The sequence below is a fragment of the Erinaceus europaeus genome, chromosome 13 (assembly GCF_950295315.1).
Source record: "Erinaceus europaeus chromosome 13, mEriEur2.1, whole genome shotgun sequence".
Classification (NCBI taxonomy): domain Eukaryota; kingdom Metazoa; phylum Chordata; class Mammalia; order Eulipotyphla; family Erinaceidae; genus Erinaceus; species Erinaceus europaeus.
In genome coordinates, this window is record NC_080174.1 from 48755670 (window position 1) to 48774383 (window position 18714).

Genomic DNA, 18714 nt, shown 5'->3' on the forward strand with positions numbered 1-18714 from the left:
AGACACCTGCAGACCTGCTTCACCACCTGTGAAGCAACTCCCATGCAGGTGGGGAGCCAGGGGCTGGAACCGGGATCCTTACACCGGTCCTTGCGCTTTGGCCACATGCGCGTAACCCGTTGCACTACCACCTGATTCTCTCGATGAACAATCTTTTTAATATACTGCTGAATCCAGTTGTCTAGAATTTTGGTCAATATTTTAGCATCTATGTTCATCAGAGATATTGGTCTGTAGTTTTCTTTTTTGGTTGTGTCCCTGTCCGGTTTTGGTATCAGAGTGATGTTGGCTTCATAGAAACTGGAAGGGAGTATTCCTGTGCCTTCAGTCTTCTGGAAGACTTTTAAAAGTAGAGGTATTAGTTCTTCTTTGAAGGTTTTGTAGAATTCATTTGTAAAACCATCTGGTCCAGGACTTATTTTTGGGAAGGTTTTTTGATAACTGTTTCAATTTCATTAGAAGTGAAGGGCCTGTTCATGTTATTTAGTTCCTCTTAATTTTGGAAGTTTGTAGGTATCAAGGAAATTGTCCATCTCTTCCAGATTCTCTATCTTGGTAGCATGTAGTTGTTCATAGAAGCCTCGCATGATATGCTGAATTTCTGTGGTGTTTGTTGTGATATCTCCTCTTTCATTTATAATCCGATTTATTTGGGGTCATCTCCCTTTTTTGTTTTGTGAGTCTGGCTAAAGGTTTGTTGATTTTGTTTACTTTCTCGAAGCACCAACATTTACTTTCGTTGATCTTTTGTATTGTTTTCTTAGTTTCAATGTTATTTAATCTTTTGTATTATTATTTATTTTCTCTTTTATTGCCCTTGTTGTTTTAGTTATTATTATTGTTGTTACTGATGTTGTTGTTGTTAGATAAGACAGAGAGAAATGGAGAGAGGAGGGGAAGACAGAGAGGGGAAGAGAAAGATAGACACCTGCAGACCTGCTTCACCACCTGTGAAGCAACTCCCATGCAGGTGGGGAGTAAAAATAAAAATTATTTATTTCTGCCCTAACTTTAGTGATTTCTGTCCTTCTGGTTGCTTTAGGGTTCCTTTGTTCTTCTTCTAGGTCTTTAAGGTGTGCAATCAGGTTGTTTATTTGTGCTTTTTCTTGTTTCCTAATGTGTGCTTGTATGGCTATGAACTTCCCTCTCAGAACTGTCTTAGCTGTGTCCCATATATTTTGATAGCTGTGTCTTCACTTTCATTGAACTCTCAAAACATTTTGATTTCTTCTTTTATTTCCTCTTTGACCCAGTAGTTGTTAAGTAGTGTACTGTTGAACTTCCACATTTTGGGACTACTACTAATCTTTTGTTGATTGTTAAGTGTTAGTTTAATTCCACTGTAGTCTAAGAAGATTCTTGGGATTATTTAAATGCGCTTGAATTTGCTGATGCTGTCTTTGGCCTAACATATGGTCTATCCTTGAGAATGACCCATGTGGACTTGAGTAGAATGTTTCTTGCAGTTTATTGGGGTGAATGATTCTGAAAATATCCAACAGTTCTAGTTTAGCTATCTCCTCATTTAGCTCCCTCATTTCTTTATTGATTTTCTGCTTGGATGATCTGTCAAGTTGAGAGAGTGGGGTGTTGAAGCGCCCTACTATGACTGTGTTGCTGTTAATATATTGCTGTAGTTCTTTCAGTAGATGTTTGATGTTTAGATGGCTTCTCATTGGGTGCATAGATGTTAATAATTGTTAAATCCTCTTGATTGGCTGATCCTCTCAGCATTAAGTAATGTCCATCCCTATATTTTTTATTTTATTTATTTTAGTCTATTGTGTCAGATATGAGGATAGCTTTTCCTGCCCTTTTTTGTGGGCCATTGGCTTGTATGATAATTTTCCACCCTTTCACTCTGAGTCTGTGTTTGTCTTGCTGAGTTAGGTGGGTTTCCTGTAGACAGCATATTGTTGGGTTGTGTTTTCTGATCCATCTTCCTACTCTGTGCCCTTTAGTAGGTGAATTCAGGTCACTGACATTTATTGATGTCATAGATTGAAGATATTTTAATGCCATTATTGTAGATTTTTAGAGTGTTCTGATATATGGCATATTTATGGTGGTCTGACTGTTTATAGGAGACCTTTCAGAACTTCTTTCAGGGCAGGCTTGATGATAGTTGATTCCTTCAACTGTTGCTTGTCTGAGAAGATTTTGATGCGTCCATCTAGTCTGAATGACAGTCTAGCAGGATACAGTAGTCTTGGCTGAAAGCCTTTCTCATTGAGCACTCAATAGATATCTTGCCATTCTCTTCTGGGCTGTAGTGTTTGTGTGGAGAAGTCTGCTGCTGATCTTATGGGTTTTCCTCTGTAGGTGACTCTGTTTTTCTCTTGCAGCCTTCAGGATCCTTTCTTTATCTGTATTCCTTTCCATTCTAAATATGATGCGTCTTGGTGTCTTTAAGTCTGGGTTAATTCTGTTTGGAGCCTTCTGGGATTCTTGAACCTTTATGTCTTTTATGTTGTCTAGACTAGAGATGTTCTCAGCTATTATGTCGTGAAGAATGCTTTCTTCTCCTCCCTCTCTTTATTCCTCTGGAAAGCCAATAATGCGTATATTATTTCTTTTGAAGTCATCCCATAGGTCTCTGTTGTGGTTTTCAGTATCTCTTAATCTCTTTTTGAGATATCTTACTTCTTTTTTAGTTGTCTCTAATTCGTTCTTGATCTTGCTAATTCTGTCTTCAGCCTCATTTATTCTGTTCTCTCTCCCCTCTCCTGTTTTCTGGAGTTCATCTCTTTTGCTACCTGCCAGGCTACCGTCACCAGAGAGAGAAGAGGCCAGGAACTCGTGGCGGAGTGGAAACACAAATCCCCAGATGATGCCCCAGAGTCAAGTGTGAGCAAAGCATATTTAGGCCACGTGGAGCGAGCTAGCAAAATGGCTTCCTCCTGCTATGCACGCCAGCCCTTCTCCAGGCTGGGATGCGGAAGAGAAAGCGAGAGAGAGAGAGAGAGGAGAAGAGAGAGCAAAAATAGAAGTGACTTTTATAGGAGAATTCCGGAAGTGGCAAGTTGGGACGGAATTGGCTAGGGAAGAGGTTGGAGAAAAGAAAAAGGCATCTGGGAAGGTAGAAAGCTGGCGGGATTAGCAATACCCTGAGGGGATAACATGGTGGGGATATGTAATTAATACTTGCATGGAAATATAGTGGTTTGTGGGCCCTGCCAATGTTCAACCACATCTGCACAATTTCCCAACAGTTACCCTGTTCTGATACTGTTTTAACTTGTTCAACTAGTTGTGTTCTTAGCTCAGCTATTTCAGCTTTCAACTCTCTAATAACCTTGAGATAATTAGTGTTTTCTTCCAGAGTCTCATTTATTTTTTCTCTATTTCTGATCACAATTATTTCGAACTATTTACTCACTCCTGTGACTATTTCCTTAACTAGTGTTTGTGCTTCAACCTTTGGGAGGCTTTTAGCCAGACTCTTGTCCTGGTTCATTTTTGCAATATTTCTTCTTATTGGTTTAACCATTCTATATAGTATATTATGCGGTCCCTCTCTCAGTACTTTTCTTTTTTCTTTTTTTTTAAATTTTTCATTATCTTTATTTATTTATTGGATAGAGACAGTCAGAAATCGAGAGGGATTGGGGAGATAGAGAGGGTGAGAGACAGAGAGACATCTACAGCCCTGCTTCACCACTTGTGAAGCTTTCCTCCTGCAGGTGGGGGATGGGGGCTTGAACCTGGGTCCTTGTGTACTGTAACATATGCACTCAACCAGGTGCACCACCACCTGGCCCCCTCTCAGTACTTTTCAAATTACTGATCACTCTTTCCTAGATTGACTTGTGTCCAAGTAAGGTGCTTAAAGAGTTCACAGTTGTGGAAATTAACAGTTGTTTCAATATTATTTCAATCCCTGAGTTGGAGCACAGTGGCTTTGTTCTTTTTCTTCCCTGTAGGCTATGGGAGCCTGAGGGCTTTTAAACTATGTAAGCTTCTTAGCTTAATCACTGACTCCTGATCAAGAGATAAATCAGGGTGTGAGAGAGATATCACAGTGCTTATGCAAAGAGACTCACACCCCAATGATCCAAAGCTCCAGGGCTCAATTTAGCTTCTCTGCCAAGCTGGGCATCACTGCTGGGCCATGTGAGTTTCTTTCTTTTTCTCTCTTTCTTTCTTTCTTTTCTTTTTTTAGATAGGACAGAGAGAAATGGAGAGAGGAGGGGAGAAAGATAGACACCTGACCAGCAGACCTGCTTCACCGCCTGTGAAGGGACTCCCCTGTAGGTCAGGAGCTGGGGGCTTGAACTAGGATCTTTATGCAGGTCCTTGCTCTTCGCGCCACATGTGCTTAACCTGCTGCGCTTCTGCCCAACTCCCGCCATGTGAGTTTCTAAGCAAGTCCTGTTTATAGTCTGCACCTTCTGAGGCAGTTATTCACCATGCTCTCATCAGGAGAACAATGTGGAAAGGCTCCCACTATACAGTCCCACTGCTAGGCCACCAAGGTTTGGCTCTTCTCCTGAGTTTCCTGGTCAGTTCTCTGTCCCCCATGTCAGCACAGGGCCTCCCCCTGCTGCTCCAGCCTCTGAGGGCAGTAGCAATGGAGACTCACAGTTGCATTTGATGAGTCTTAGGGGAGTCCTCTCTTCCCTTCAGCCGTCTTTTTGTTGGTAAAACAGACTGGAGGTGGTGCCTCAACTGTATCTCTTTACCTCTCAATTTCTCTCTGTCCTATCAAATTAAATTAAGTGTAAAAAGAAAAAAAAGGGAAGAAGAAGAAAAAGAAAAAGAGAGGCAGAGAGGGAACAACACCACAGCACCAAAGTTTCCTCCAGTGTAGTGACAGCTGGGCTCACACCTAGGTGTGTGTGTTTGTGTAACAAAGCAGGTGAGAACTATGCAGGTGAACTATCTTGTCAGCCTCCATCCACATCATTTTATTATTTTTTTGTTTTTTCTTGCCTCCAGGGTTATAGCTGGGGCTCGGTGCCTATACATGAATCCACTGCTCCTAGAAGCTATTTTTTTCCTTTTGTTGCCCTTGTTGTTCATCGTCGTTGTTATTATTGTAGTTGCTATTACTGTCATTGTTGTTGGATAGGACAGAGAGAAATGGTGAGAGAAAGGGAAGACAGAGAGGGGGAGAGAAAGACACCTTCAAACCTACTTCACCGCTTGTGAAGTCACCTCCCTAAAGGTGGGGAACTGGAGGTTTGAACCAGGATCCTTGTGCTGGTCCTTGCACCTTGCACCACCTGCACTTAACCCGCTTCTCTACTGCCCAGCTCCTATTTTTTTAAAAAGATTTATTTATTTCATGAGATAGAGAGCAAGAAGAAATAGATAGGTAAATAGAGAACTGTGGGTGAGGGAGTAGATAGCATAATGGTTATGCAAAGAGACTTTCATGCCTGAGGCTCCAAAGTTCCAGGTTCAATCCCCTGCACCCCCATAAGCCAGGATTGAGCAGTGCTCTGGTTAAAAAAAATAATAATAAGGGGCTGGGTGGTGGCACACCTGGTTAAGCCCATGTATTACAATGCACAAAGACCCGGGTTTGAGCCTCCGGTCCCCTCCTGCAGGGGGAAAGCTTTGTGATTGGTGAAGCAGGGCTGCAGGTGTCTCTCTGTCTCTTTCCTTCTCTATCACTCCCTTTTCTCTTGATTTCCGGTTGTCTCTACCCAATAAATAAAATAATAATAATAAAAGTAAACAAAAAAAGAGCACGAACTGGAGAACTATTCTAGTGCATGTGCTACCAGGATCAAACTCAGGACCTTATGCTTGTAAGTCCACAGCTCTGCCACTGCACCACCTCCTAAGGCAGCAACCACATCCCACAACTTTCAGCATTTCTCTCTCATAATTAATGTTTTCCTTCATGCCTTTCACCACCATCTGTTACTATCTATCTATCTATCTATTGCATTCTACCCTCACAAGAAATGTGACCTCCACGAAAACAGACTGTGTGTGTGTGTGTGTGTGCGCGCGCGTGCGTGCGTGTGCGTGTGCGTGTGTGTGTCTTGTTTACCTATCTTTCCTTGACATCTAGAATAGTGCTTGGAACATAATGAACTCTTAACATTTATTGAGCACATGAATGAATGGATATAAGCAGAGTTAGAACAAAGATAGGACTAATTTGGAATAATCTTAAAAGGCTAAAATAAAAAAAGGAAAAAAGAGGAAGATGAGATTATAAAAATCACAAACAGGGAGTTGGGTGGTAGCACAGCGGGTTAAATGCAGGTGGTGCAAAGCACAAGGACTGGCATAAGGGTCTGGGCTCCCAGCTCCCCACCTGCAAGGGAGTCGATTCACAGGCGGTGAAGCAGGTCTGCTGGTGTCTATCTTTCTCTCCCCCTCTCTGTCTTCCCCTCCTCTCTCTGTTCCTCTCTGTCCTATCCAACAACAACAACAACAATAATTACAACAATAAAACAACAAGGGCAACAAAAGGGAATGAATAAATAAATATTTAAAAATATATTTTAAAATTACAAATATTCAATAGACTCCTGAGAGCTTTAAGTGCAGAGCTAAGGACCACACATTATATAAATGGATGGAGAGTCACCGAAGGTTTTTGAATAAAGAGATGACTTGTGAGAACTACGTGATCAAGTAACTATGGCATATATTAAGCAAGAGAGTATTTTACAAGGTACATTTTGTGTGATCTTCCCCATGAATTTATGAGGTACAGACTATTTTAAATCTCTGCTTTATTTTAGTGGTCAGCACTGCAAGGGCTTCATCAGTGGTGGGGTGGTGCTGGAATATGAGGGGCTTGGTACTGAATGCAAACAAGTCCTACATTCCAACACAGAACCATCTTAAGAATTACCACACCCTCCTTCTGGCTGAAAAATACCTGACCTCGGAGCCGTGACACCTAATAGCCACCAGATGGTGCTATGGACTCATTCTCCCTGTCTCCATGCAGAACCAAAAGGAGTCTTCGGAGACACTGGGCCTCCTCAATGGCTGGCAAGCCCTGCACAGGAAGGCTTGGGAAGAGTGTGAGAGCTGAAGTCCTCAAATTCCAGTCCCACCCTGGTTCTGGTGATTGATTGATTCCAGCCTGAATTGTCAAAAGAACCAGCTACATAATTTATGGAACCCAACGCAAACTTGAAAACACAGTGCTAGTAGAGGCAGAACAAGACCTAAAAGCCAGCAGAATGAGCCTTGTTAAACTTTCTTTTTAATTTTTTTTTGTAATTTATTTATCTTCCCTTTTGTTGCCCTTGTTGTCTTTTTATTGTTGTTGTAGTTAATGTCGTCGTTGTTGGATAGGACAGAGAGAAATGGAGAGAGATGGGGGAAGACAGAGAGGAGGAGAGAAAGATAGACACCTGCAGACCTGCTTCACCGCCTGTAAAGCGACTCCCCTGCAGGTGGGGAGCCGGGGGCTCGAACCGGGATCCTCATGCCGGTCCTTGCGCTTAGTGCCACCTGCGCTTAACCCGCTGCGCTACTTTCTTTTTAATTTTTTAAAAATAATTTATTTATTTATTTATTCATGAGAAAGATAGGAGGAGAGAAAGAGCCAGCCATCACTCTGGTACAGCACTGCTGGGGATTGAACTCAAGACCTCATGCTTGAGAGTCTAGTGCCATAGCCACTATGCCACCTCCCGGACCACCCTTGCTAAACTTTCTAGAGCTGACTGCTAAAATTTCAAGAAGACTGGAGTATAGTCATTATAAAAAAAATTAAGCATATAATTGTTGATTAAATAAATTATAGGACTGGAGATACAGCTCACTGATAGGGCATGTACACTGTGTGTGTCCCAGGTTAGAACACCAGCTTATATACCACAGGAAGCTCCGGTTTCTCTCTCTGAATGAAAAAGTTGGCCAGGACTGGTGAAACTATGCATGCACGATTCTCCAGAACCACAAAAAGTAAGGAAAAGAACTATATAAAAACAAACTCTGGTCCAGGGAAGGGATGGCACAGTGGATAAAATGTTGGACACGAAGTTCGATCCCTGGCACCAAATGTGTAATCCCTGGTACAGAATGATACTCTGGTTCTTCCTTCCCTTCTTTCTCACAGATAAGTAAGTCTATTAAAAAAATCCTCACCAGCACATAATTATTTTAACACATTTTGCTATTTCCTTTCTTTATTCCCTTCTTTCTTTACCTCCAGGGTTATCGGTGGTTCTTGGTACCTGGACTATGAATCCACTGCTCCTGGTGGGCAACTTTTTTTCCATTGTTGTTGCTGCTGTTACTGTTGTTGTGGCTGCTAGTGGACAGGACAGAGAGAAATGGAGAGAGGAGGGGAAGACAGAGAGGGGGAGAGAAAGACACCTGCAGACCTGCTTCACCACTTGTGAAGCGACTTCCCTACAGGAGAGGAGCTGGGGCATGAACCGTGATCCTTATGCCAGTCCTTGTGCTTTGCGTCATGTGCACTTAACCCGCTGCGCTACTGCCCAACTCCCCCGGCTTCATACTTAGAGCAACCACCTTCATAGTTAAAAATAGGTGAAGGTGGAAGTATTTATATCATTAAAATCTACACATGTAACTTTATGGATGGGTGGTAGAAGCAGGTTCCCACTGTGTTAGGGAGGCCCCAATGGGCTTCCCAGTGCCCAGTCTGTAGTGCTACAGAAATATCAGTGGAACCTTGTGAGCCAGCCAAGGTGATCTTTATTTTCCAGGAAGAAAACACAAGATACGCTCTGTGGCTGCTGCTTCTCCTGGTCAGAAGCATCTCAACAGAAGTAGCCATGGCTACTTCTCCTGGGAAATGAACAGGTGTGACTCAGTTAGCTGACACCAAGTTGCAGATGCTACCATGACGCCAACCTGACTTTCCTGGGCAGACGAACTCTCCAATGTACCCTGGAACCCCACCTCTCCGAAGCCCTTATGAATTCTCTAATGTGTCCTGGAACCCACTCTCTCAGGAGCTCTGCCCCACTAGGGAAAGATAGAAACAGGCTGGGAATATGGATCGACCTGCCAATGCCCATGTTCAGCAGAGAAGCAATTACAGAAGCTAGACCTTCCATCTTCTACAATCCATAAAGATCCTGGGTGTATACTCCCAGAGAGATAAAGAATAGAAAAGTTTTCAAGGGAGGGAATGGGATAGGAGATCTGGTGGTGGGAATTGTACCCCTCTTATCCTATGTTCTTGTCAATATTTTTTATTTTATAAATAAGTTAAAAAAAAAAAAAAAACACAAGATGCAGAGACATGCAGGACACCACCCATAGTGACCCTGGCTTCCCAAGGCCAAGTACTTACATAAGCTATTGACAAATTTAAATGGGAATAGATCATTCCCTTCTGCTATTGGTCCCTGAAGTTGGCCAGTGGCAGTTGGTCACACTAAGATGCCTCATTTGCATAGGTGTCTATCCCAGTCCATCCCATAATACTGGTTTTTGTTCCCAGTGGGGTGGAGACCCTTCCTCCAGGGCCCCCTTATGACCCTAACCTGCTCCTAGAAAAGTCATTTTCTGCCTCTCTATTCTCACACCCGAGCCAGTTGTTCGGCTTTTGTATTTGCACCCCTACTCCTGGTTGTAGCCCTAATGTGTTGTGCTGGATGGATTTGCGCATGATTGTATCTGTTCTTCTAGCTTCCCATATACTTATTAAGCACTTATAGTTTACAAAAGGAGGAATTCTTTGTGTGCTGGGCACTGTTATCTCATGTATCTCGTGCAACCAACCAGGATATAAATTACTATGATTATTAAGATTGGAAGAGCGAAGGATACTGCACTCAACAGCTGGAGTTGGTGTCTCACGGTTATCACCAAACGTTCCCAGAAGGTGGCGCTGTGTACTGACTCAGGGAATCACTTTCTCTTTCTGGCCGCCTGCAGCATTGCTCTGGGGCCTAACCATCACAAGCTTGCTCCTTGGTTCCATCTGAGAGTGGGCAGATGAAAGATCTAGCCCCCTCTACTTTGTAGAAGGACACAGCAGTGGGAGGTGAAAAATGGCATTTCTTTCTTTACTGTGGCAAAGGGAGGATATTTCCCAAAAGGGAGACTGGAATTGGATACTGTTTTTCATGAAATGCCAGCCCAAAATATGATGCATTGGTATTTTGTTTCTTTTGAGTCAAAGGCACTTGAAAAGCAATAAATTCAAGGACAAGTTTGTGTTTTTTTTTAATCTGAACTTCCACTACCTGCTTAATGATAGATTTAAAAAACAACCCTCAATTGTCATAAGTCCACTCATCTGGAAAAAGAAGCTTCCCACCAGACCGGGAAGATTGGCTTTTGTTAAAGAAGGGGAACTAGAAGTTGACACCACACTTAGCTGTTGTCAAGCTATCATATCTCCCATTTGTTCTCTCAAGGATCCATTCACTTTTACTAAAAATCATTTATTTATTTATTTTTATTCTTTAAGTTTTTAAAAAAATATTTCTTATTTATTCCCCTTTGTTGCCCTTATTGTTTTATTGTTGTAGTTATTATTGATGTTGTTGTTGTTGGATAGGACAGAGAGAAGTGGAGAGAGGAAGGGAAGACAGAGAGGGTAGAGAAAGATAGACACCTGCAGACCTGCTACCACTTGTGAAGCGACTCCGCTGCAGGTGGGGAGCCAGGGACTTGAACCCGGATCCTTACACTGGTCCTTGCGCTTTGCGCCATCTGCGCTTAACCCACTGCGCTACCACTCAACTCCCCATTTATTTATTTTTATTGGATAGAGACAGAGAAAAATCAAGAGAGAAGGGGGAAAATAGAGAGGAACAGAGACAGAGACACCTACAGCAACACTTCACTGTTCATGAAGCTCCCCTACAGGTAGGGACCCGGGTTTGAACCAAAGTCCTTGTGCACAGTAAATGTGTGTACTTAACGAAGAGCACCACTACTTGGCCCCCCTAAAAATCATTTACATTTTCCCCTTTCCTCAATTTTCCCTATATATTTTTAATTGAGATATAGTTGACATAAAATATTATATTAGTTCCAGGGGTACAAGACACTGACTCAGTATTAGCATAACAATTCAATACTTGTTTTTTAATTTTTTTAATATTTATTTATTCCCTTTTGTTACCCTTGGTTTTCATTGCTGTAGTTATTATTGATGTTGTCATTGTTGGATAAGACAGAGAGAAATGAGAGAGGAGGGGAAGACAGAGAAAGGGAGAGAAAGATAGAGTCCTGAAGACCTGCTTCACCACCTGTGAAGCAATGCCCCTGAGGTGGGGAGACCTGGGGTTCGAACCGGGGTCCTTGTGCTGGTCCTTGTGCTTTGAGCCACACTCACTTAACCCACTGCACTACCGCCCGACTACTCTAAGATTCAATACTTGTATGTAATGAGAAATCATCATCAAGATACATCTAGTTAACATCAATCACCTACACAGTTACTTTTAAAAAATATATATATTTATTTTCTTTTTTGTTGCCCTTGTTTTTTATTGTTGTTGTAGTTATTATTGATATCATCATTGTTAGATAGGACAGAGAGAAATGGAGAGAGGAGGGGTAGACAGAGAGGGGGAGAGAAAGATAGATACTTGCAGACCTGCTTCACCGCCTGTAAAGCGACTCCCCTGCAGTTAGGGAGCCAGGGCTCGAACCAGGATCCTTATGTCAGTCCTTGCGCTTTGCGCCATGTGCGCTTAACCCGCTGCGTTACCACCCAACTCCCTCACCAGGATTATCTTTGGGGCTTGGTGCCTGCATAGCTCCACCATCCTAGCTGGCCACCCCCGCTTTTTAATTTTCTTTTTTGATAGAAGTGAGAGACAGAGAGACAGTGAGGAAGAGAAACAGCTGCAGCACTGCTTATGAAGATTCTCCCTTGCAGGTGGGACCTGGGCCTTGAACATGAGTCCTTGCACGGGATAGTGTGTGTGCTCTACTGGTGGAGCCGCCGCCTGACCCCCATCTGTCTTTCTCACTGTGTAATAATGGCATGCAGACACAGTATTCCCAGTTTTTCACTCTGCTGGTATAACTCTTATTTACTTATTTTTCTATTTTTAATCTTATTTATTTATTATTGATTATAGAGAGATACTGAGAGGGGAGGGAGGAGATAGAGAGAAAGAGACAGAGAGACACCTGCAGCCCTGCTTCACCATTCATGAAGCCTTCCCCTTGCAGGTGGGGACCAGGGGCTAAAACCTGGTCCTTGTGCACTGTAATATGTGCACTTAACCAGGTGTGCCACCACCCGGCCCCTTATTTACTTTTCTTTTTAAAAAAATCTTTAAAAATATTTATTCCCTTTCGTTGCCCTAGTTTTTTTATTGTTGTAGTTATTATTGTTGTTATTGATGTTGTTGTTGGATAGGACAGAGAGAAATGGAGAGAGGAGGGGAAGAGAAAAATAGACACCTGCAGACCTGCTTCATCGTCTGTGAAGCGACTCTGCTGCAGGTGGGGAGCTGCAGGCTCCAACCAGTATCCTTACACCGGTCCTTGTACTTTGTGCCATCTGCGCTTAACCCTCTGTGCTACAGCCCGACTCCCTATTTATTCCCTCTTGTTGCCCTTGTTTTTTATTGTTGTAGTTATTGTTGTTGTTATTGATGTCGTCGTTGTTGGATAGGACAGAGAGAAATGGAGAGAGGAGGAGAAGACAGAGGGGGAGAGAAAGATACCTGCATACCTGCTTCACCACCTGTGAAGTGACTCCCCTGCAGTGGGGAGCCGGGGGCCCGAACCAGGACCCTTCCACTGGTCCTTGTGCTTTGCACCACGTGCTATCGCCAGACTCCCTCATTTACTTATTTTTCAAGAAATCTTTTTTTTTTTTTTTTTTGCTTCCAGGGTTATGCAGGCTCACTGCCTGCACCATGAATCCACTGTTCCTGGATGCCATTTTCCCCCTTTTGTTGCCTTTGCTGTTCATCATTGTTGTTATTGTGGTCATTGTTGTTAGATAGGACAGAGAAAAATAGATGGAAGACAGAGAGGGAGAGAGAGAAAGATAGACACCTGCAGACCTGCTTCTCCGCTTGTGAAGTGACCCCCCTGCAGATGGGGAACCGGGGGCTTCAACCAGGATCTTATGCTGGTCCTTGTGCTTCGCGCTATGTGCACTTAACCCGTTGTGCTACCACCCGGCCCCAAGAAATCATTTTTTAAATTTATCTTATTTTCTTATTTATTATATAAACAGAGAGAACTTGAGAAAGAAGAGGGAGAGAGGAAAAGAGACACCTGCAGAACTGCTTCACCATTCCTGATGCTTTCCCTCTATAGGTGGGAATTGGAGGGAGGGGGGTTGAACCCAGGTGCTTGAGAATGTAACATATGTTCCCTGCCAGGCTTTCCACTGCTGAATTCACAGCTCTCTCTCTCTCTCTCTCTTTTTAAAAATTTTTTAAAATTTATTTTCAGAGGAGTGTGGAAAAAAAAAAGAAAGCCGAGCACTGTTCAGCTCTAACAAGTGAAGATGCTGGGGACTGAGCTATGACCTCTGGTGGCTAGGGCCTGAAAGTTGATCACACTACCTCAGCACTATCTTCCCAATACCTTTTGTAACTCAGTAATCTCTCTCTGTGTGTGTCTCTCTCTCTCTACCAGAGCACTGATCAGCTCTGGCTATGGTCATGCAGTGGGATTGAACCTTGGGACTTTGGAGTCTCAGGTATGAAAGTCTCCTTTGCATAACCATTATGCTATCTACCCCTGCCCCTAACTCAAAAATCTTTCTTTCCTGGCTCCCTGGAATTTATACCATCAGGAAATGGGCTACAGTGGTCAGCTCTCAGATAGACTGACAGTCATAGTCAGGAGACATAACAAATTATATTAAGAAAAATAATGTAATATAAATTATTGTGAGTCAGGTGTTAAAGAACCAAGAAAAAGGGAAATTGACACATCACAAAGAAAATAACTGTAAGAAGTACTGCCACTCCTTCTGCTGGGAAGTGGTAGGGATAAGGGTAGAACTGGTTCAGTTTTTGAAGAAGGAAATGGAGTTGCCAGGTTTACCAAAGCAAAACACTGAACACCAGTTAAATGTGAGTTTCAGTTATTGTCCCGAACTATATTTGGATTGTATTCATACTAAAACACTATTGATTTTCTGAAATTCAAACTTAAGTGGTGTTTGATATTTTTTTCTTTTTTTATTATTATTTATTTTCCCTTTTGTTGCCCTTGTTTTTATCATTGTTGTGGTTATTATTATGGTTGTTATGGATGTTGTTGTTGCTGGATAGGAAAGCAATGGAGAAAGGAGGGGAAGACAGAGATGGGGAGAAAAGATAGACACCTGCAGATCTGCTTCACCGCCTATGAAGCGACCCCCATGCAAGTGGGGAGCCCGGGACTCGAACCGGGGTCCTTACGCCGGTCCTCGAGTTTCCCGCTACAGTCCGACCCCCAGTAACGTTTGGTATTTTAACTTTGCAAAATCTGGCAACCGTAGCAAAAAACCAGATCTCTGAAGAAAGGGGACTGCTTGGCAGTAGATGACAACTGAGGAAGACACAAGAAAACTCACCCTGTGAGAGTTGGAAAAGAATAAACTGAGCAGCCAAATGGTGGTGGAGCACCCAGTAGAATACACTCAATACCACGGGGGAGGACCCAGGCTCAAGACCTCAGCTCCCACCTGTGGAAGGGAAGCTTCACGAGTGGTGGAGAAGTGCTATAGGCGACTCTCCTCTCACTTTCCCCTCCCTTTCTCTCTCCCTCTATCTGTCTCCAACCCTCTATCAAAACAGAAAATAAAAAAAATGGCTGTAGGTGGGGGTGGTAGATAGCATAATGGTTATGTTTGCAGTGCAAGGGGGAGTCTTCCTGCTGGTACTAAGTTCCAGAAATAACAATGGTGATAGAAAATGAAATGAAGGAATTTGGGTGGTAGCACAGCGGGTTAAGCGCACGCAGGTGGCACAAAATGCAAGGACCAACATAAGGATCCCATTTCGAGCCTCCGGCTCCCTACTTGCAGAGTAGTCGCTTTACAAGCAGGTCTGCAGGTGTCTTTCTCTCCCCCTCTCTGTCTTCCCCTCTTCTCTCCATTTCTCTCTGTCCTATCCAACAACGACGACATCAATATTAATAATAATAACTACAACAATAAAACAAGGGCAACAAAAGGGAATAAGTAAATAAATATTTTTTAAATGAAATGAGCCGCTGCTACTCATATATACTGTATCCTCCAGGGTGAAGAATCAGTCGGAGCTAAGGTGACGTGGACAGAAATAGCCAGCAGACAGGAAGAAGGAGCAGGAAGGATGCCTCTCCAAGCCTGTAATCTCCCTTCGGTGACTATTTATTTATTTATTTATTTATTTATTTATTTTACTAGAGCACTGCTCAGCTCTGGCTTATGGTGGTGCAGGGGATTGAACCTGGGACTCTGAAGCCTCAAGCATGAGAGTCTCTTTGCATAACCATTATGCTATCTAACCCCTGCCCTGGTGACCCCTATTGACAGCTGTTAAAAATAAATTATAGGAGGGAGTCGGGTGGTAGCGCAGCGGCTTAAGCGCAGGTGGCGCCAAACGCAAGGACCAGCGAAAGGATCCTGGTTTGAGCCCCCGGCTCCCCACCTGCAGAGGAGTCGCTTCACAGGCGGTGAAGCAGGTCTGCAGGTGTCTATCTTTCTCTCCTCTTCTCTGTCTTCCCCTCTTCTCTCCATTTCTCTCTGTCCTATCCAACAACAATGACATTGATAATAACTACAACAACAAAACAACAAGGGCAACAAAAGGGAATAAATAAATAAATATTAAAAATAAATAAATAAAATAAATTATATTCGAGTCCCCGGCTCGCCACCTGCAGGGGAGTCCCTTCACAGGTGGTGAAGCAGGTCTGCAGGTGTCTTTCTCTCCCTTCTTTGTCTTCCCCTCCTCTGTTCATTTCTCTTTGTCCTATCTAACAATGATGACATCAGTAAAAACAATAATAACTTCAACAACAATAAAAAACAAGGGCAACAAAAAGGGAAAATAAATATTTTTTTAAAGTCTTTAAAAAATAAATTATAAAACAAACACCTACACATACAATTTTCCTAGTCATCACGCAGCAGAGCAGAGACAGTTGGTTAGAAGCTGAATAAGAGTTTAATAAGCAGAACAGCTGAATAGTTGTCAAGAAGGATGGTTTCTCACCAGAGGGAATAAAGCCCAGCTTAGATGCCAACACAGAAAATAATGGTGTGGGAGGGACCTTTCAGAGAAGAGAACTACTGTGAGGGTGATAAGCTGATTAAGAAATTCCCATTTTTGTAATACCTGGGCAGGGACCCTCACTACTGTGGCCCCAGAGGCTTAAAAATTGTCATGGGTAAGGACTGAGAGTCAGCTTACCTGGTAGAACACACACTTTGCACTGCATGAGGACCAGTGTTTAAGACCCAGCAATCATATGGGGAGACTTCACCAGTGTTAGAGCAATCCTGTGATGTCTGTTTCTCTTTCTTTCTCTATTTCTCTCATCCTCTATCCAAAAGAAGAAGAGGAGGGGAAGGAAGAGTAGGAGGAGGAGAAGGAAAAGGGGGGTGTGTGAGTGGGATGGGAGAGATGACGACAGTGAAGTACCCTGCCAGGAACTAAGGAATTGTACAGGCATGGAGTCCTGGCAATATTCTTGGTGGCAAGAAAAAAAAATTATCATGGGCAACAATAGCTTTTGAATGTTCACAATCTCTCCAATATCTGTCTCTGCCTTATGTTGATACTAGGATTGGATCTTTTTTTTTTTTTTTAGGATTTTATCTTTTTTAAAAATTTTTTTTAATGTTTTATTTTATTTATTCCCTTTTGTTGCCCTTGTTGTTTTATTGTTGTAGTTATTATTGTTGTTGTCGTCGTTGTTGGATAGGACAGAGAGAAATGGAGAGAGGAGGGGAAGACAGAGAGGAGGAGAGAAAGATAGACACCTGCAGACCTGCTTCACCGCCTGTGAAGCGACTCCCCTGCAGGTGGGGAGCCGGGGTTCGAACGGGGATCCTTATGCCGGTCCTTGGTCCTTGTGCTTTGCGCCACCTGCGCTTAACCCGCTGCGCTACAGCCCGACTCCCTTAGGATTTTATCTTAAGCACGTTAGTTTGTTGCCTAAACCTCTGGTATAGAGAAACTATACCCCAATGGTATAGTTTCTTTCTTTCTTTTTAAATTTTTTATTTTATATTTATTTATTTTCCCTTTTGTTGCCCTTGTTGTTTTTTATTGTTGTATTAGTTATTGCTGTTGTTGTCCTTGTTGGATAGGACAGAGAGAAATGGAGAGAGGAGGGGAAGACAGAGAGAGAGGGGAGAGAAAGATAGACACCTGCAGACCTGCTTCACTGTTTGTGAAGCGACTCCCCTGCAGGTGGGGAGCCGGGGGCTTGAACCGGGATCCTTATGCCCGTCCTTGCTCTTTGCATCATGTAAGTTTAACCCAGAGTGCTACCCCACGACATATATAATTTCTTTATTGGGGAATTAATGTTTTACATTCAACAGTAAATACAGTAGTTTGTACATGCATAACATTCCCCAGTTTCCCATTTAACAATACAACCCCCACTAGGTCCTCTATATATTTATTTTTTTAATTGACACCAGGGTTATCAGTGGGGCTTGGTGGCAGCACTAGGAATCCACCACTCCCAGTGGCCATTCTCCCCCAAAACACACACACACACACACACACACACACACACACACTTTTCTTTTTCTCTTCCTTTCTTCCTTCTTTTCCTTTCTCTCATTTTATTTGCTAGGACAGAGAGAAATTGAGAAGGGAGGGGGGGAGAGATAGATAGATACCTGCAGACCTCATGAAGTGTCCCCCCTGCAGATGAGAAGTGGGGACTTGAATCCAGGTCCTTGTGCATGGTAATATGTATGCTCAACCTTTTAACTTGGCATATAAGTGATGTGACCTCTGCCTGGCTACTCACCAATCCCATCACCTGGACATAATTTGTATGGCCCAGTATAAAATGAAAATTCATGTTTTTTTGTTAAACATATATTGAGAACTATAGGAGGGCAGTAACAGTGTTAGGACAAGTAGGACTCTTTCTCAGTGCAGGATTCTGTGTGACTAATCAGTTTGCATACCTGTGGTCTGCCTGTCACCTCTTTCCTCATCTTAGTTATCATGTTCCTCTTTTTTGCATATATACCAATCTGGTTTTGAGTCTTTGTACTGGCTTTTCCTCTGCCTGAATGCCCTTCTGTTTAATCTTAGCAGGGATAACACCTCATTGGAGTCACAGCTGACAAGTCACCAACTAAAAAGTGGCTACTCCTCAAAAATAACTTAACTACCTTTTTTTTTTAAATAAATAAGTAGTTGTTTATCTTTTTAAAATTCCCTTTTGTTGTCCTTTTTTTATTGTTGTAGTTATTGTTGTCATCGTTGTCGGATAGGACAGAGAAAAATGGAGAGAGGAGAGGAAGACAGAGAGGAGGAGAGAAAGATAGACACCTGCAGACCTGCTTCACCGCCTGTGAAGCGACTCCCCTGCAGGTGGGGAGCACCAGTCCTTGTGCTTCACACCACTTGCAGTGCGCTTAACCAGCTTCACACCACGTGTGTAACCAGCTGCGCTACTGCCCGACTCCCGGTAGTTGTTTATTATCTTTGCTCACTTCCCACTATTCCAGGTAAAAATGGGCTGCCCCTAATTCTCCATTGAAGTTCTAAATGTCCAGTACCTCCGAATGTGGTCTTACTTGGAAACAGGGTCACTGAACATGTGATTAGTCAAGATTATGCTTTAATGGCGTAGACTGACTGAAGCCCTCATCCA

The 18714-nt window shown here is 42.9% G+C and overlaps 1 long non-coding RNA gene across 1 annotated transcript in view; it reads left to right on the forward strand.

Moving 5' to 3' along the window:
• The window catches only part of LOC132542810 (uncharacterized), a 383400-nt gene that overhangs the window by 61902 nt on the left and 302784 nt on the right, over positions 1 to 18714 (forward strand). The gene's annotated exons all lie outside the window — the stretch shown is intronic.